Raw genomic sequence first — 19,679 nt, 5'->3', positions numbered from 1 at the left:
ACTGCTATAATTTTTAATGTAGAAATAAGATATGTATTTTAATGTGGTGCTTTTCTTTAAACCAGGAGTAGTTGAAAAGAAATAAAAAAGGATAGAGTCCTTGGAAAACTTGGGACCAGAGAATGCTCCCTCTAAGGTTTTATCTGTAAAACGGGTTAACAACATTTCAAGGGTGAAATTAAGTAATGCCAGCGAAGTACTCACCTTGTGCCTGTGAACTGATAAATATTCAACAAGGTAGCTTTTTCATCATGTTTTAAGGTAACTTTCTTTGTGCAACATAATAATAATAAAGTTTGTTAAACATTTATTGTGTGCCACACCCCGTCCTATATCCTTAAAGGAATGCATCTTAATAGCTTATAAGGCAGGTACTTTTGGATTCCAGTGGGATGGATGAGGGTACTGGGGCTAATAAACAGTTGAGATAATAGTGGAGAAGCTAGTTGTTGAATTCTTGTCTTTTTGACTTTGAATTCATACATTCAGTAGATATTCAATATCATAGTCAGTGCAGGAATCCAGAGTTCAGATAATTCCTTGGAAGATATAAATAGGCTTGTCAACACTTTTCTCCCCGAAATACAGAAGTTAATTAAAGATGGAGGGCAAAAAGGATGGTTTTCTGAGTTTATGCGTATCATTTCTAGGGCAAAATCAATGGCTTAAATTGTGTGTCTCTCAAATAAATACCTTCAAAAGAATAAATTTCATATATAAAAACATGGGACCATAATTTCTGTCCCTAAATTTCTTTCTCTATTTTGTAATCCTATGTACAAAAGGAAGGAGAGGAATAAAGCATTTTACATGCTATGTGAAAAAGGAAGGAGAGAAATAAAACATTTTTGACACCAAAACATTAATTTTATTTGACTTTGCTTGTTAGAACATGTCTTAAGTGTTTATATGATCCTACAGAGTTGTAAAATATTTAATGGATTTTGACCAAGTGTCATGTTCTCATCTACTAATATTTTATTTCTGACTTCATTACTCACTCAGGTAATATTTCCACAGAATTTTTTGAGAAATGAGATGTTTTGACCATCAGGTTTCTGTGAAAATAGAATAAGCATGTGTATTTCTATGTGAAATAAACTAATTGTTCTCTTTAGAATAAAAAGAAAAAGAAGAACAAGGCATGAGTAACTATGGTTACTTTTGGTGGAGAAAGTCATATTTTAGAAAGTTGTAAAATAAATTCTGGTTATAACTACACCTTTTATGATCATTGGAAGGAATTTTACTTACATGCAATGGCTACAGAATTTTACACAATTTCTTTTCCTAAGTTATTTTGTAGAGTTTTCCGAGTGCTTTGTTTTTTTCTATATTTTGTATTTTTCACCACAATTTCAGGCAGGAAGTTTTCTCCTATGCAGAGCCAATCTTAAACTGTGGTGGGTACTTTGTATTAGTGGTACTATAAAAGAAAACCTAACCAAGATTTTATTTCTGGTAACTAACTCTCCTCTTGAACAATAAACATATACTAATTAGCCATTATCCCCCATAGTGGAAGAATAAAGAAAATTAAACCCACTAAGGTATCTAAAAAGTATTTTACGAAAGTTAATGGTGCTTAATGAAACTATTTAAAATGATACTTAATAGAACTATTTAAAATGGGTAACCTGCAATTATTTGTGGTATTTTGGCATGGCATATAATCAAATCTGAAAATGAAGTGCAAGAATATTCAACTTCTGTTTTCACAAGTTAGAAGAGTTCATTTATACTTAAAACTTTACATTTTCTGCTAAATGTTAGAAATCCACTTCCTTTCTTTGGTATTCTGCTACTTTCTTCAAGTAAAACAGGGTAATCTTCAGAGTATGATGCACCATTTCACGTTTCTTTATGTGTGTGTGCACAAAGAAGCGAGAGCGTGTAAGCGTGGTCCCATGAGAGTAAAAGCAACGCCCCCCAAATAATTGTCACATGTTCCTATTATCTCCACCAGACTTATGCAACCTCATGAGTTCCGTCTGGTCAACATTAACCGAATGGCAAAGCAGGAAGAATTTGGTCAAGTGGTGATATGCTGTCTTTTAGACACATTGCAATTCAAGGACTAATTGGAATTACTGCACACTTCTAACTTACTCTAAAAACATAAATCTATCTGAATAGCAAATTACACACAGCACTGTTATTTTTGCCTATGTGTTTGATCAAATACATCTCTTGGAATTAATGAGAGCTGTGTCAGAATGCACGCTGGATCTCAGGTGTGAGCTGCATGCTTCGCTTTTTATTTTCAGCCAAAGCTGTAATAAGCTTTCTAGAGTATTTAAAAATTAGAACTTGCCTTTCTTCTCCAGGCAGTTTGCCAAGAAGCATATTAGCAGGATGCAGCACTATTTGAATAAAATGATTTGGCATATCTCACTGCACAGACCGGAGGATACATTTTCTTTCAGGAGAATTTATTATTAGAGGATGAAATCAAGAGATTGAAAACAAAGATAAATGTTTGAACCATGTGTTTTTAGGTGTTCATTCTATATTGATCTCAGTTTTAGAATGCAAGAGTGGCTCTTTTTTTTTTAAGAGTGGCTTCTTCTTAATTAACAAAATATTACTTTGTGAAATTAAGGTAGGAAAGTTATATCTTTGAAGACAAAATGACACAGTTAGGGAACGTTAATTTTGCAATCTTCTTAGAACATTAATTTGTTGTCAATTGGACAGACTTCTATTTAAATTTTCACATAAGTATACCTTTTCCTTTGCTAACATTTCCTTAAATCATTCAAAATCTAAGTATAAATGTAAATATAATTTCCTGTTATGATACTTATATCATTTTATAGTTGAAACCTGTACCCTGCTAAATACTTGTAAGGAATATTTTATTCCTCCTCTGCAATGATTAAAAAAATCAAACTAGTAAAAAGCTACAAAATGACCCAATTTCACTACCTACAAGCCTACTTTTCCTTTTCTCTGGTTTTAGTGGTGACGTAAATTTTCTTTTATTAGAAAACAATAATGATTTTGAGGTTTACAAAATTGCAAGTATTCCAATTCACTATGATGGTTTGGAGCTATGTATCCCATCTAACAGATTTTAAAACTTTACACACTCCTGTGCGTGTCAACCCAGTGTAAGTAGGACCTCTTGATGGGTTTCCTTCAGTTAAGGTGTGGCCCAACTCAATGAGGAAGCATCTGAATCTTATTACTGGGGGACGTTCTAAGGAGAATGAGATTCAGACACAGAGAGAGAAAGGCACAGAGGGCGCCTCGGAAGCTGAAAGCCAGTGGAAGCTGGTGGAGCAGGCAGAGACCAGGAGAAGCTGCCATGTGCCTGCCATGCAACAAGGGTCCAAGGACCAGGATTGCTGGCAGCTAACCCCAGAACCCCAGGCTTCAGGAGGAAAGCATAATCTTGCCAACATCTTGATCTGCATTCTCCTAGCCTCGAAACCGTGAGCCAATAAACACCCACTGCTCAAGCCAACCCATTGCATTGTGTTTGCTCTAGCAGTGAGGAAACCAAAACAGGGGCCTACCAACCAATCCTAGAATTATTTAGGGTATTGGTGTGATTGTTCAATCAGATTCTGACGTTTGGATTTCTAAGATACATTTTCTTTTTATATTTTATTGCAAAACTATATTCATAACTTTGGACTTTTGTATCTAAAAAAGAAACTCTTCTTTTCTTCCATGCTTTTCCTGTTAATGGATGAATGGATGGTGGTGGGTGAATGCTAATTTGAACCATTTGTCATGAAAAATAATACCCAAAGGAATAGTTAAACCCATACTTGTGATTCTTACAATTTCAAAATTAGTCGTTCATTATTAATTAATATTCATCCTGTTATTTGAAATCTTACAGAATTCAGTGTCTTGAGTAAAGGATTTGATGGCAGTTTGCTTTAAACCTGTCATATATGATTTGGCAACATAGATTGTGACAACTCAACATGTGTTTTGGGGGGATATAATTCAACCCCTAACAGTATGGATTCCCCTTATTTAAGGGGATAATGAATTTAATTCAAATAAAATTAGAATGAGTTCTAATCTGCACTTCCTTTCTATTCCACTTTAGAATCATGGCATTGTTGGATTACTATTCTTAGATTTTTGAATATTGTGTCACTTTAGTGTACTGCCTGATTTTACCATGAGAGGTCATTGACTTCAATTATTCTTTCTCTTTAAAGCAAGGGTGATTACTTTCTATATTCTTTTACTTAATTTAAAAATCTTAGTGTGTCATAAATAACAATTTTTTCTAGTAATAATACAAATTAATCAAACTCTATTTTAAGGGCCATCATCTGAGGAAAACATAGAAAACGGAAAAAAAACTTATGAAATTTGTAGTTGTTTACAACAAGGAGAAAGGTATATTATAGCACTTAGACGAAAGATAAATGAAATAGGAGGTGCCAAGGTAGTTCAGTGGTAGAATTCTTGCCTGCCATGTGGGAGACCCAGGTCCGATTCCCATTCCATGCACTTCCCAAAAAAACAAACAAACAAGCAAAATAAACAAGAAAACCAACCAAACAAACAAAAAATTCAACAAATGGTGCTGCAGTAACGGGATACTCAAATGGAAAAATAATGAAATGTGACCTCGCCATACAATGATGTCTGCAGCTAGTTCATCATCCTCAAACTTTGTTCTCCCATTCCTTTCACATTTTGGCAGATGTTGGCTAGTCTGGATAATGGCCATAATTGTATACGTTCAGTTTTAACCAAAGGCCATTACAAAGGCTTCATACACACACAAAGGAAATGTAATAAAGCTGAAGCTGCTCTTTTCAGACATAAATGTTTTGACTGGAGAAAAAAGTTGTCTGATTTCAACCACATACTCTAACAAGATAGAAGATTGTACCCACCACTGTATGTTTTGAGGGAGTCTTTACTTGAGTCAAACTTCAATATTTGAGGAGTCTATTCTGCTTTAACAGTTTGGTGTGTCATGAATATAAGCATGCCTTACATGGTTTTCAGTTGAGGTAGCAGTCTAGTAATGATTAAAACTACTGCTGCAGAAAGTATTTTTGGAGCATACTCTTCAGAAATGTATTATAGGGTTTAATGTATTTTGGCATCAGAATCTCTAGTCTCCTCTGATAGAGGAGTGACATAGGAAAGAAAGCATCCCTTAACTCAAATTTTCATAAGGTTATTCATGATTAAGTGAAAGTGCCTGAGTCTGGAATCTTGATGCTAAAATTGGCCTGTAAAGACTATTTTTTTGTTTGTTTTTTGCACACATTCTTTATGATTGGGTAGCATCTGTGCTGGTTTGAATCTGTGGTGGATTTCAGAAAATCCATTTCCTTTCATCCTCATTCAGTATTGCTGGCTGGCAGCTTTTTGATTGTTCCCTTGGAGATATGACTCCCACAATTGTGGGTGGTAACTTTTTTTTGTTTTTTGGTTAGGTGGTAAGTTTTGATTGGATGGTTTCCATGGAGATGTGTCTCCACCCATTCCAGGTGAGTCTTGATTAATTTACTGGAATCCTTTAAAAGAGGTAGCATTTTGGAGTGATTTTTTTTTAGGGCCTAGAAAATCGCAGAGCCTGGGCAGCCAGAAACATTTGAAGATGAAGAAGGAAAATGCACCCTGGGGAGCTCCATGAAACAAGAAGCTGGGAGAGAAACCTAGCAGATGTTGCCATGTTTGCCATGTGCCTTTCCAGTTGAAAGAGAAATCCTGAACATCACCAGCCTTTTTTGAGTGAAGATAACCTTTTGTTGGTGCCTTAATTTGGACATTTTTATAGACTTATGTTATTGGGACAATTTCATGGCCTCAGGACTATAAACTTGCAACTTACTAAATTCCCCTTTTTAAAAGCCATTCTGTTTCTGGTATATTACATTCCGGTAGCTAGCAAACTACAACAGCATCCTTGTTTCCTAGAGACTTACAAGCAATACTGTTTCAACAGAGTGTCAAACATCTGGATCAAAAGCAAAATACCTGCACAATCACCTGCTCTGGATTTTTCAAAGGCATCTCATCATTAACGTGTCTGCAGCTAGTTCATCATCCCCAAACCTGGTTCTCCCATTCCTTTCACATTTTGGCAGATGTTGACTAGTCTGGATACTGGCCATAACTGTATACGTTCAGTTCTAACCAAAGGCTTCACTTGCAGGCCTCACAGGGGAAAGCTGCCCTCCATCACAAATATGCTGAACAGCCAGTGCACTGCGGTCTGGGCAAGGAGTGGCAGCCAAGGACTCAGGTCCCCGTGGACAAGCCGTGTTCTTATCCATGTCTGCATCCCCAGCCCAGACACCTCCATTTCAAGGCCTACCTCCTAGGGGCTTGAAGTTGAGACCCTCCCCGGGCACCTCTGCTGAAATCTTCTCATTGGGAGGAAGAAAGACATGTTTTCCCACTCATTACTCAGTAATTTTCCACTCCTAACTCTTCCCTCTTCCCTTCCTCCCCGGATCCCCAGATCCAGGAAACCAAGAAACCATTTGTTTGGGGCCCCCATCCCCAGTATTTATGCTGAGCTGTCTGACTCTTGCCCAGTGATGCTGCTCCATGGGGGAAATGAACACCTGGGGAACTGGCTCTTCCTCCAGGTTAGCCCCTTGCTTCTACATTGCAGTGAGTGATTAAAGATGTGGCTGAACTGTCATTTTGACTTGTCTAAATTGCTATTCTGATACCTGGCAGCTCAGCTCCTTCAGCTCAAGTCAGCGCTTAAGAAATGTCATGCCTTCCCCTCTTTACTGAAGGAAAACAAACCCAGTGTTATAAATCTTGCTTCTTCTTTCTCTTCCTGTCTACGCTGAAACCATCAACAAGTCTTGTCGATTTTTCTTCCTAAGTATATCGAGTCTTTCACTATTTTGCCATTTCCCCAGTTACCTCATATTCTAAGTCACCAATTCTCTTGTAATGAGCTCTTAACCAGTCTCTCTGTTTTCATTTTTGTATCAAATGAAATCCATACTCCATACTTGAACAGAAATCATGTTAAATTTAAGTCAGATCACATCATGCCCTGTCTCCCATTACTCTTGGAATAAAATAAAGACTTCTTACTTAATCTGCATAAACTGGTCCTTGACCACTTTTTCAAATTCATTTCCTCATTGAACTTCAACCTCACACAAACTTGTTTGCACTTCCATACCGTTGCTTTCATGCATTCTGTCTAGAACACTCCTCTTTCAGCTCTTTGCATGGCCAACTCTTTCCTGCCAGGGAGGTTTCCATGATCGAACTATTTGTTGTAACCACTCTCAAATCATTGATCATATTACCTGGTCCTGATTTAATTCCTCATAGCACTTACATTGTTACGTTTTTTTTACATGCTTGGATAGTCTTTCTCTTTCATCTTGAGTATAAATCCTGTAAAAGCCAGAACTTCTCTCTCTTGGTTTTACTATAACCCTAGAGCTTAAAACAGTTCCTGGAACGTAGTTTGATAAAGTTGGTGCCCATCACATCACTGTAGACTGGATAAATGAAGGGTTGAATCGTGCTCTGCTGAGGAATATAGAGAGTACTTGGAAATAATGAAAGAACTTTTGTATGTGATGTCTCAAAGCATCATCTTATATCCTCCTTTCCTAATCACTGAAACTCTTATTTTGAAGAGGGATTAGATGACAATTGACCCAGGTCTATGGAGTATACCCTATTGTTATCCTCTGCTTACTATATGGAGATAAACACGGATTCCCCCATTCCCGGCAGCCACAATGTTTCACAGATTTGTACTTTGTGTATCCCAAAGTTTGAAGTTTCTTACAAACTGTCTTTAGGTAGTATTTCCCATGGAAGATACTAAAGGTGTAAAGCAAACCTGCAATTCTTTCCCTGTATGTATGCTACATGGGGCACTCATGCCTTTGGATTTGACTTCTTAAATACCTTGGAGTTTTGAGTGAGAAGAGAGCTCAGAGTTGCTCAATTTTTGTGCATCCTGAGAATATGTTTTGCAAATCAAAGCCATGAGTGACCATGAGCCCACTGTGCCTGGAGGGTGTTCTCCCATTGTACCTTCACAAGGGCATCCATTTTGGGGGGCTTATAATTGAAAACTGACTGTATTCTGTTCTGTCTGATGGTTCTGCTAAGTGAGAAAAAGAAACACAATCTGAGATATTAGTAAATAAACTGCTGAATCGGTTTTACATGAAAATGTGTAAAATTTATGAAAACAGCTGTCAAATATTTTCCAGGCCAAATAGTTGTGGTTGGCTATAGTTGACTGATTAGAATACAAAGACCAGAGACTACTTTATTTCAGCCACAGAGATCTGCTATTGTGAATACTTGGTTATCTGATCTCGCTCTTGTATTGAAAAATTTGAAATTCTAAGTGCTATAAATTCCATACTTTAAGTTATTTCCCAGCCTCTCACTCATCAGAATTTGTTTATTTTACCCACTGAGATGCATGCTGCCAGCAAAGGCTGTGATGCAGTGGAATGACAGAACTGAGGAAGCTGAAAACTAGGCATGCTGGTTTGAAGTTGTGTACCACAGAAAAGCCATGTTCTTTAATCCTGATTCAATATTGTTGGGTGGGACCTTTTGATGAGGTGGTTTCCATGGAGATGTGTCTCCACCCATTCAAGGAGGGTCTTAATCCACTTACTGGAGTCCTTTTGAGAGGGAAGGATAAGGGGTTTGATACATATGAGTTTTTTCTTTTTCCTGAAGCAATACAAATGTTCTAAAAAGTGATCATGGTGATGAATAAACAACTATGTGAGGCATTGATTGTACACGATGTATGGAATGTTGGTGTATTAAGATGATGCAGTGAGAATAAGTGTGTGGATTTTAAAGAAGGAGAAGCAGGTTCTTCACTAGGATTGTTGTGCTGTCAGGATGCAGATATAGAGTTGCTGGAGGACATGGAGGAGCATTTGAGGGGATCCTACTTGAGGTTGAAGTTAAATTGATGCAGAGATATTGGAGCCAAGATAGGAAGAGACTATAAAGATACTCTCAACTTGTCTGAGAAACAGGATCAGCCATGCCTGCAGTTAGAGGTAGGCAAGGCACATACTTCATTTTTAATTATTTGCTTAACATCGTAAGAACTGCAAAGAAACTAATTTTCCTAGTCATAGAAACTAGAATTTGGAATTAGAGCATTTTGAGTGTTGGACCCTGAAATGTGGGAATAGAGTCAAGTTAGGTGTGAAATCCAAAGGGCAGAACCAGGGTGATCACACTTGATTGACCAAGAACTCACGGTATCACTAGGAAAAGAAGTCTTTGTTATTCTTTGTCTAGTGGGTATGTTACATGCTATTGACTGGAGACATTGTGGGCTGTTCTCTCTTTTCCTTTTCTCCAAATTTTTTTATTGGGAATATTTCTGTTATGAGTTAAATCGTTCCAATGTGATTAAGTATGCTATTTAGCTTTGGGTTGTTATCTCATCAAGCAAGGTCTATACACAATCCATATATGGTGGATTTGAATCTGAATGTAAGGACTGACATTACTTTGTAATATGCACATAATGCACGTAATATGGCACATTTTGTCAGTAAGGGAATTTATGAATTGTGTGGGAGATTAAATAGTGAATATTTATTTTTAAAATATCTGCCCAGCATTTATTTTCCCTTCTGTACTGGAGCTCTGATTTTCCTCTGATGAACCTGCCCCACCCTCCTTCTCAGTCCATGTGGTTTAGGGGGTCTGACCTTGTGCCTCTATCCAGCATTGGGCATATAATGAGGCCCACCCACCTGGTACCATGTTGGTGAGAGGAAGGCCTGTGACACATGCTGGGATGCTCTGAGTTTGTGAGTCTTCTTGGGAAACAAGACCTAATACCCATCAGAGGTGGAAAGAGTGATAAAATGTAAGTCTAGCATTGCTGCCATCCATTGCTCCCACGTACTGGGAGAGGCTGCCTAAGACTTAAGTCAACAGAGAAGAAGTCAGAGCCTGGAGGTGGAGGGTGAAGTAAATAGCTATGCTGGCTTTGCCTTTAGGCATTTCAGCTATGTGAGCCAACATACTCTCTCTCTATGTCTTTCTCTCTCATGCTTGTTTAAATTATTTTACTATCATTATTATTGCATCATATTTTTTCCTGAAAGAGACTTGACTTTTTGATGCCTACAGGTTTGGTGTTGGGGTGGGGGCAGGGTGATTAGGGAGTGTTTCAGGTGCATGAGAAATTTGAAGAAGAAAAAAGCAAGATATATTTGACAGCCAAATGGATGTCAGTGTGGGTGAAGGAGATGGGGTAAGGGTGAAGTTTAAATGAGACAAGGTTTGGGAGTTTTGGAGGGGTCAGGTCATACAAGACTTTGAAATCAATTTGAAGAGAAATTGGAAGTCTTACCAAGGTGGTAGTATAAGCCAATTTATATTATTATGGGTTATTTTGGCTGAAGTGTGGAGAATAGATTAGAAAGAAGTAAGGAGACAATTAAGGAGCCTGTTGCTATTGTGTCAATGAAAATGATAGCTCTGTATCATATGAGTTCCAATGCAGAAGAGAGAAGTGATCAAATGTAAGAAATAAGGATGCACGATACAAATCCATGTTGATGGATTTCACACTGGTTTTAATATAGGAACCCTTAGTTCTTGAACAGGGAACTTTTACTTATGTGCATGTGTGATATATTGAAGCTATTATGTATTCCAGAGAAGATCATGTTCTTTTAATCCATTTCTGTGGGTGTAGACCTATTGTAGGTGGGACCTTTTGATTAAGTTATTTCAATTGAGACGTGACCCACGCCATTAAGGGGGGTAGACCTGATCCTTTCACTGGAGTCCTTTATAAGAGGATAAAAACAAGCAGAAGCTAAGAGATGAAATTAAGAGATGCTCACAGAGAAAGCCCTGAGATGTCAGCGAGGAAGAGGAAGCTGCTAAAGCAGAATCTGGAAACAACGACCCTGGAGAGAAGGACCAGCAGATGCTGCTATGTGCCCAGCTATCTGACAGCAGAGCCCATGCTTGGTGGTAACCAGTTCTGTGGAGGTATTGTCCTGCTGATGCCTTAGTTTAGAAATTTTCATGGCCTTAGAATTGTAAACTTGTAAGCTAATCAATTCCCATTGATAAAAACAAGTCCATTTCTTGTATATTGCATTTGGTCAATTTTAGAAAACCAAAACTACATGACATTCAAATATTTTCCAGACTTATTTGACTGCAAATGACAGAAATCTAACTAAAATTGGATTAAGAAAGAAAATTACCAGTTCATATAACTGGGCAATCTAAAGGAGACTAGGGTTTCAGACAAAACTTTGTTAAGCCTATAGATGATCCTGGACTTTATACCCATCTCTGATATCTGTTTCTGTCTTGTTTTAAACATGTGTTGCTCTCTTTTCTTCAAGTGCCAAAGAGCATGACCTCAGGCTGTCCCAGGTTAACATCATCAGAGGAAAGAAAGAGACATTTCCTCACCCACAATCCACATGTGTCCTTGAAAAGGACAATGATAACCTTTCTTGTTGTCCTATGGAGGCGTGATCAATCACACCTGAGGCCCAGTGCAGAGGCCTACTTCTACCTGGGGCAGCAGTGCTCACCTGGAATGATGTGATGGAAAATCTTACTGTGCAAACAAACAGACAGAGCCATGGCAGTCCATGGCACTATGCAGAATCACCCGTGAGAAGACAAAACAGCTCTTGACTTTCACTGCTGGACCATAGTGTCCTCCTGGTGAACATGAACATCCGACAAGGCCGCCCTGGGACCATGATGGAGCAGCAAAAAGGAAGACCAAGTGCAATCATGTCTGAACATAGAAAAAAACATGGACATTGTCCAATCCACAAAAATGACCCAACAGTCCCCTATATGGGTCTTGCTCCTTCCGTACCTCTGAAAGTTTTAGCATAGCTCTAGCTTTCCCATCTATTACCAGATTTATTATGATATCCAATCACGGAATTACTCCTGCCTCTTGATGTCACCCCCATGACTTTGCTATCATGTTGATGCACTTGAGCTTGTGTGGGCCTCATGTCCTTTGTGTTCTACACCCATTTGCTGATTCCACAGTGACACGGTGCTTGTCCCCCTTCTCTGATGCATGAGGAAACCATGGTGCCTTACTTTAGTCATCTGCCTGACAACATGATGCCATCAGACTTCCTTTGGTGGCTTTCTCTGACTTTAATTAGTTAGGATTTTCTCCAGATTTTTCTCTAAGACTATATGACTCCCAAATTGACCATAGCACTGAAAAAGCAATCACCCTTTCTTAAGACTCTCTCCAGATCATTATGGTGAGTTGAAGATGCAGACAAAATATGTTTATTTTTGCCACTTGGAAGGGGGATGAACAATGGTGGTGTGGTTTCTGATGAATTTTGTTGCATCCTTTTCTGTGTTCTTTTAGTATCCAGCTATGCCTGAATCGAACATTGGTTGTGTGACTTGTTTGAATATTTGTCTTTATCGAAGGAGAGAATATGAATTGGTCCACAGTAATTTCTCAATAATTAACATTATTCCCCCAAAATATTTTTTTAATTAATTGTATTAGTTAGGGTTCTCTAGAGAAACAGAATCAACAGGGAACACTTGCAAATATAAAATTTATGAAAGTGTCTCACGTGACCGTAGGAATGCAGAGTCCAAAATCCACAGGGCAGGCTGCGAAGCTGATGACTCCAATGGATGGCCTGGATGAACTCCACAGGAGAGGCTCACCAGCCAAAGCAGGAATGCAACCTGTCTGCTCTGAGTCCTCCTTAAAAGGCTTCCCATGATTGGATTTAGCATCACTAATTGCAGAAGACACTCCCCTTTGGCTGATTACAAATGGAATCAGCTGTGGATGTAGCTGACATGATCATGACCTAACCCTATGAAATGTCCTCATTGCAACAGACAGGCCAGCGCTTGCCCAATCAGATGAACAGGTACCACAACTTGGCCAAGTTGACACCTGTCCCTAACCAAGACAGTCCACTCCTTGTCAACTTGGCACATATATATATATATATATATATATATATATATATATATATATATATATATATCACCTTAGACCATACTTAATTTCCAAATGAAAACAAATAAGCACACATTTTTTCTTTTACCTGACAATACTCAACTGTCCTGCATATAACTGGAAACACATTAAATCTCTCCAGAATAGCGTGCAAATCCTTGGGCAACATTCATTCTTAAACTTGATATCTTACAACTTAAATAGTATAACACAAACAAAACAGCATTACAGTCCTCGTTTCTGTAACTGATCACGTGGTCGAAGTTCATATTTATCACTACCTTCTTCCACTACCCATTCCATGTTCCCTTTCCCCTCAGCAAGCACTTCAGCTGGCCGTGGTTCTTTGCCTGGTGGGGTGACCCAAACTTTCATTCCTGAAGTCTCAGAGCCATTAGTGGTCCTGCCTGGATTGTGTTGTTGCAGTTTTCCATTGATTTTAATCACAGGGCATGGTAGTACTAATAGACACCCCAGGGGATCTCCTATATTCCAAGAAAACTCTTCTTTACCTCCATTATGTAGTTGCAGTCCTACTTCCTTCTGATAGTCAGGGTCAATTACCCCAGACAATAATGTAATTCCCTTCTTGGTGTGTTGATCCAGAGGCATAAGTAGCTCAGAGTGGGCAGGTGGCAATCTTAACTTCCAGTTCAGTGGTATCACTGTTGTTTCTCCTGGAGAAAGCACACCCCGTTTTGGAACTAAAACCTGTAGACCAGCAGAACTCAGGGTAGCAGGGACAGGAAGCAAAAATTTTCCTAGTGGATCACTAGGAGTAATAGTGAGTGGCACCACACCCATTTCCACCCCTTGGTTCCTGGACCCATGGATCCTGGCTATGGGAGAAACAGCACCATACAGTGGACGCTGATTCAGAGCATACACAGCTTCCTGGAGAACATTACCCCAGCCTTTCAAGTTTTTGCCACCTAGTTGGCACCGTAATTGAGTTTTCAAAAGGCCATTCCACCGTTCTATCAATCCAGCAGCTTCTGGATGATGGGGAACATGGTAAGACCAGAGAATTCCATGAGCATGTGCCCATTCCCGCACTTCATTTGCTGTGAAGTGTGTTCCTTGATCCGAAGCAATGCTATGTGGAATACCATGACGATGGATAAGGCATTCTGTAAGCCCACGGATAGTAGTTTTGGCAGAAGCATTGCGTGCAGGGAAAGCAAACCCATATCCAGAGTATGTGTCTATTCCAGTTAGAACAAATCGCTGCCCCTTCCATGAAGGGAGTGGTCCAATATAATCAACCTGCCACCATGTAGCTGGCTGGTCACCTCGGGGAATGGTGCCATATCGGGGGCTGAGTGTGGGTCTCTGCTGCTGGCAGATTGGGCACTCAGCAATGGCTGTAGCCAGGTCAGCCTTGGTGAGTGGAAGTCCATGTTGCTGAGCCCATGCATAACCTCCATTCCTACCACCATGACCACTTTGTTCATGAGCCCATTGGGCAATAACAGGAGTTGCTGGGGAAAGAGGCTGACTGGTATCCATAGAACGGGTCATCTTATCCACTTGATTATTAAAATCTTCCTCTGCTGAAGTCACCCTCTAGTGTGCATTCACATGGGACACAAATATCTTCATGTTTTTAGCCCACTCAGAAAGGTCTATCCACATACTTCTTCCCCAGACCTCTTTGTCACCAATTTTCCAATTATGGTCTTTCCAAGTCCCTGACCATCCAGCCAAACCATTAGCAATAGCCCATGAGTCAGTATACAAACGCACCTCTGGCCAGTTTTCCTTCCAAGCAAAATGAACAACCAGGTGCACTGCTCGAAGTTCTGCCCACTGGGAGGATTTCCCCTTACCACTGTCCTTCAAGGACACCCCAGAAAGGGGTTGTAATGCTGCAGCTGTCCACTTTTGGGTGGTACCTGCATATCATGCTGAACCATCTGTAAACCAGGCCCGAGTTTTCTCTTCCTCAGTCAATTCACTGTAAGGAACTCCCCAAGAGGCCATAGCTCTGGTCTGGGAAAGAGAAGGTAATGTGGCAGCAGGAGTGGAAACCATGGGCATCTGTGCCACTTCTTCATGTAACTTACTTGTGCCTTCAGGACCTGCTCTGGCTCTATCTCGTATATACCATTTCCACTTTACAATAGAGTGCTGCTGTGCACGCCCAACTTTATGGCTTGGTGGGTCAGACAACACCCAACTCATGATAGGCAACTCAGGTCTCATGGTAACTTGGTGGCCCATGGTTAAGCATTCAGTCTCTACTAAGGCCCAGTAGCAGGCCAAAAGCTGTTTCTCAAAAGGAGAGTAGTTATCTGCAGCAGATGGTAAGGCTTTGCTCCAAAATCCTAAGGGTCTGCGTTGTGATTCTCCTATAGGGGCCTGCCAAAGGCTCCAGACAGCATCTCTATTTGCCACTGACACTTCCAGCACCATTGGATCTGATGGATCATATGGCCCAAGTGGCAGAGCAGCTTGCACAGCAGCCTGGACCTGTCGCAGAGCCTCCTCTTGTTCAGATCCCCACTCAAAATTAGCAGCTTTTCTGGTCACTCGATAAATGGGCTGGAGTAGCACACCCAAATGAGGAATATGTTGTTGCCAAAATCCAAAAGACCAACTAGGCGTTGTGCCTCTTTTTTGGTTGTGGGAGGGGCCAGATGCAGCAATTTATCCTTCACCTTAGAAGGGATATCTCAACATGCCCCACACCACTGGACACCTAGAAATTTTACTGAGGTGGAAGTCCCCTGTATTTTTGTTGGATTTATCTCCCATCCTCTGACACGCAAATGCCTTACCAGTAAATCCAGAGTAGTTGCTACTTCTTGCTCACTAGATCCAATCAACATGATATCATCAATATAATGGACCAGTGTGATGTCTTGTGGGAGGGAGAAACGATCAAGGTCTCTGCAGACAAGATTATGACATAGGGCTGGAGAGTTGTTATACCCCTGAGGTAGGACAGTGAAAGTATATTGCTGACCTTGCCAGCTGAAAGCAAACTGTTTCTGGTGGTCCTTACTAATAGCTATTGAGAAAAAAGCATTTGCCAGATCAATAGCTGCATACCAGGTACCAGGGAATGTATTGATTTGCTCAAGCAATGATACTACATCTGGAACAGCAGCTGCAATTGGAGTTACCACCTGGTTGAGTTTACGATAATCCACTGTCATTCTCCAAGACCCATCTGTTTTCTGCACAGGCCAAATAAGAGAGTTGAATGGGGATGTGGTGGGAATCACCACCCCTGCATCTTTCAAGTCCTTAAGAGTGGCAGTAATCTCTGCAATCCCTCCAGGAATATGGTATTGCTTTTGATTTACTATTTTGCTTGGTAGGGGCAGTTCTAGTGGCTTCCACTTGGCCTTTCCCACCATAATAGCCCTCACTGCATGAGTTAGAGAACCAACGTGGGGATTCTGCCAGTTGCTCAGTATGTCTATGCCAATTATACATTCCGGAACTGGGGAAATAACTACAGGATGGGTCCGGGGGCCCACTGGACCCACTGTGAGACGGACCTGAGCTAAAACTCCATTGATCACCTGGCCTTCCTAAGCCCCCACTCTGACTGGTGGTCCAGAGTGACGTTTTGGGTCCCCTGGAATTAATGTCACTTCTGAACCAGTGTCTAATAATCCCCAAAATATCTGATCATTTCCTTTTCCCCAATGCACAGTTACCCTGGTAAAAGGCCGTCGGTCTCCTTGGGGAAGACTTAGAGGAAGGTTAACAGTATAAATTTGTGGCAGTGTAACAGGTTTCTTCCCCATAGGGACCTGGCCTCCCCTTCATTCAAGGGGCTCAGGGTCTGTAAACTGTTTCAAGTCTGGAAATTGGTTAAGGGGCCGTGACTCTGTGTTTTTGTAATTCAGGTTAGACTTCTGTTCCCTTGACCTAGAACTCTTTTGTTTATACAGCTCCAACAAGAATTTAGTAGACTGCCCTTCTATTGTATTTCTAGGCACCCCATGATTTACTAGCCAATGCCACAAATCTCTGCGTGTCATATAATTTTGATGCCTCCTTTGAGTTTGTTGTCTATTATAATACCCACGTCTACCCTGTCTTTGGTGATTAAGTGCTGCCACCTGGCTTCTGCCAACTTGGGATCCTGTCATCCCCATTGTGTTTAAGGATTCCAGTTCAGTGACCGCAGTTCCTACAGTAATATCTGACCTACAGAGAAGTGCAACCACAGAGCTCTTGAGGGATGATGGTGCTAGTCTCACAAATTTATTTCTCACTGTTCTGGTAAAAGGTGCATCCTCTGGACATTCCTGGGGTGTAAGAGCAGGCTTTGCATGATAAATCCACTCTAACATCCCAATCTCTCTAAGCCTCTGGATCCCCTCATCTACATTATACCAGGGCAGTTCTGGCATTTCAACCTCAGGTAATGTTGGCCACCTTTTGATCCATGTTTCAACCAACCACCCAAACAAGCTGTTAACACCTTTTCTAACTGCTCTAGCTATAACATTGAATGCAGAATCTCTGCTTAGTGGGCCCATATCAATAAATTCAGCCTGATCCAGCCTTATATTCCTCCCACCATTATCCCACACTCTTAAAATCCATTGCCACACATATTCCCCTGATTTCTGTCTATATAAATTGGAAAACTCACACAGTTCTTTTGGAGTATAATGTACCTCCTCATGTGTGATACTTTGTACCTCACCTTTAGGGGCCTGTTGGGACTTTAGTCTAGTTATAGGTCTAGAAGAAATGAGGGGTGGTGGGGGTGGGTCATGAAAAGAATTAGAAATATCTTCCAAGCCATTTGCTTCAGGGCTTTCATTTGCAGTTTCATCTGGTGAAACAGGATTAATAACTCTAGGGCTAATCCCTTCAGGAGGAGGTTGGGTGGCCAATTCCTCAAGGCAGGCTGGAGGTGGGGTGGCTATGTCCTCAGGGCAGACTATTACAGGGTTATCTAAAGAAGGCTCAGCATGGTCTAGGGTTTCAACCTCACCCCCAACATCATTATCAATCCATATGTCACCATCCCATTTTTCAGGGTCCCACTCCTTTCCAATCAATGCCCTCACTTTAACAGCAGACACCATGCAAGACTGAGATTTCAGTTTACGTTGTAAAGTTGCTACTCTAACAATAAGATTCTGAGTCTGATTTTCAGAGATCTCAAGTCTACGGCTACAGGAAATAAAATTTTCCTTCAGGATACTCATAGAAACCTCTACATCTTTCAGACGGCACTTAAGCTTCTTGTTTGAAGCCTTAAGCCCATCCCTTTCACCCTTTAATGTAGACAGTGTATCTAACAACAACCAACCAACATCTCTATAACTCTTATTCCTACAAAACTCTGTAAAGGTGTCAAAAACATTATCCCCCAGAGTCTGGCTTCGTACAAGCGAAGCATTAGGAGAATCGAATGATGATATTTTGACTATCTCCTTTGCCAACTCAGTCCATGGATTGGGAGTGTCATTCTGATTATGGGAATCAGAGTCCTTAGTGTCTCTGAGCCCAGTCAGAGTAGAAAACCATTCATAAAAACCCATTTTTAAGATTCTGTTCCTTAAGAACCACTCCTGGTACCAAGATGTATTAGTTAGGGTTCTCTAGAGAAACGGAATCAACAGGGAACACTTGCAAATATAAAATTTATGAAAGTGTCTCACGTGACCGTAGGAATGCAGAGTCCAAAATCCACAGGGCAGGCTGCGAAGCTGATGACTCCAATGGATGGCCTGGATGAACTCCACAGGAGAGGCTCACCAGCCAAAGCAGGAATGGAACCTGTCTCCTCTGAGTCCTCCTTAAAAGGCTTCCCATGATTGGATTTAGCATCACTAATTGCAGAAGACACTCCCCTTTGGCTGATTACAAATGGAATCAGCTGTGGATGTAGCTGACATGATCATGACCTAATCCTGTGAAATGTCCTCATTGCAACAGACAGGCCAGCGCTTGCCCAATCAGATGAACAGGTACCACAACTTGGCCAAGTTGACACCTGTCCCTAACCAAGACATTAATGGACACTATTATGAACAAATATCGTTGCCTTCCTATTGCTCCTAAAACAAAATCCAAGTTTTTTAACCATGCACTGCTTGGTCCAGCATGATCTAACAAACCCTTCGACTTCATCTCACTCTCTCAGACTTACGTTCTCCACCCAGACTTCTTAGAACATGCTCGGCCTTTTCCAATATCCAGAACCTTGGTCTTGCAGTTTTTCCAGCTAAAATGACCATCCTCAATGCTTCACAAGCCTGCTTCTTCTCATTCTTCCAGTTTCCCCTCAAATGTCTTCTTTGTAGGGTCGGCTTCTCCAATTCTCTAGGTAAAATGACCTCTTTCATTCACATCACATATTTAACTCCTTTAAAGAATGTGAGGATTTGTTACCATACCCAGGCTTTTTGTATCCTTACCTATTGCGTTGTATGCTCTCTGCCTTCCTACTAGAACGTAAGCTCCGTGTGGGTTAGAATTTTCTTTGGCGCATGTATAACTCCACTCACTGTGCCTGCCAGGAAATAGGGATGTAGCAGGTTCTTGACAAATCACTACTCAATTTATGAATTCAAGATTGAATGAGGAATTGATATGGTGGAAATCAAGGGATCTATCTTCTAGTGAGGGAGATAAAAATAAGCATAGGTAACTATACCATTTTGAGAAATGCATCAGAAATCCTAGGAGCAATACCAATAATGGAAATTCAGATATT

Source organism: Tamandua tetradactyla, chromosome 25 (genome assembly GCF_023851605.1).
Source record: "Tamandua tetradactyla isolate mTamTet1 chromosome 25, mTamTet1.pri, whole genome shotgun sequence".
NCBI classification, from domain to species: Eukaryota; Metazoa; Chordata; class Mammalia; order Pilosa; family Myrmecophagidae; genus Tamandua; species Tamandua tetradactyla.
The sequence above is the reverse complement of the archived record's forward strand: the minus strand, read 5'-3'. Positions refer to the sequence as shown.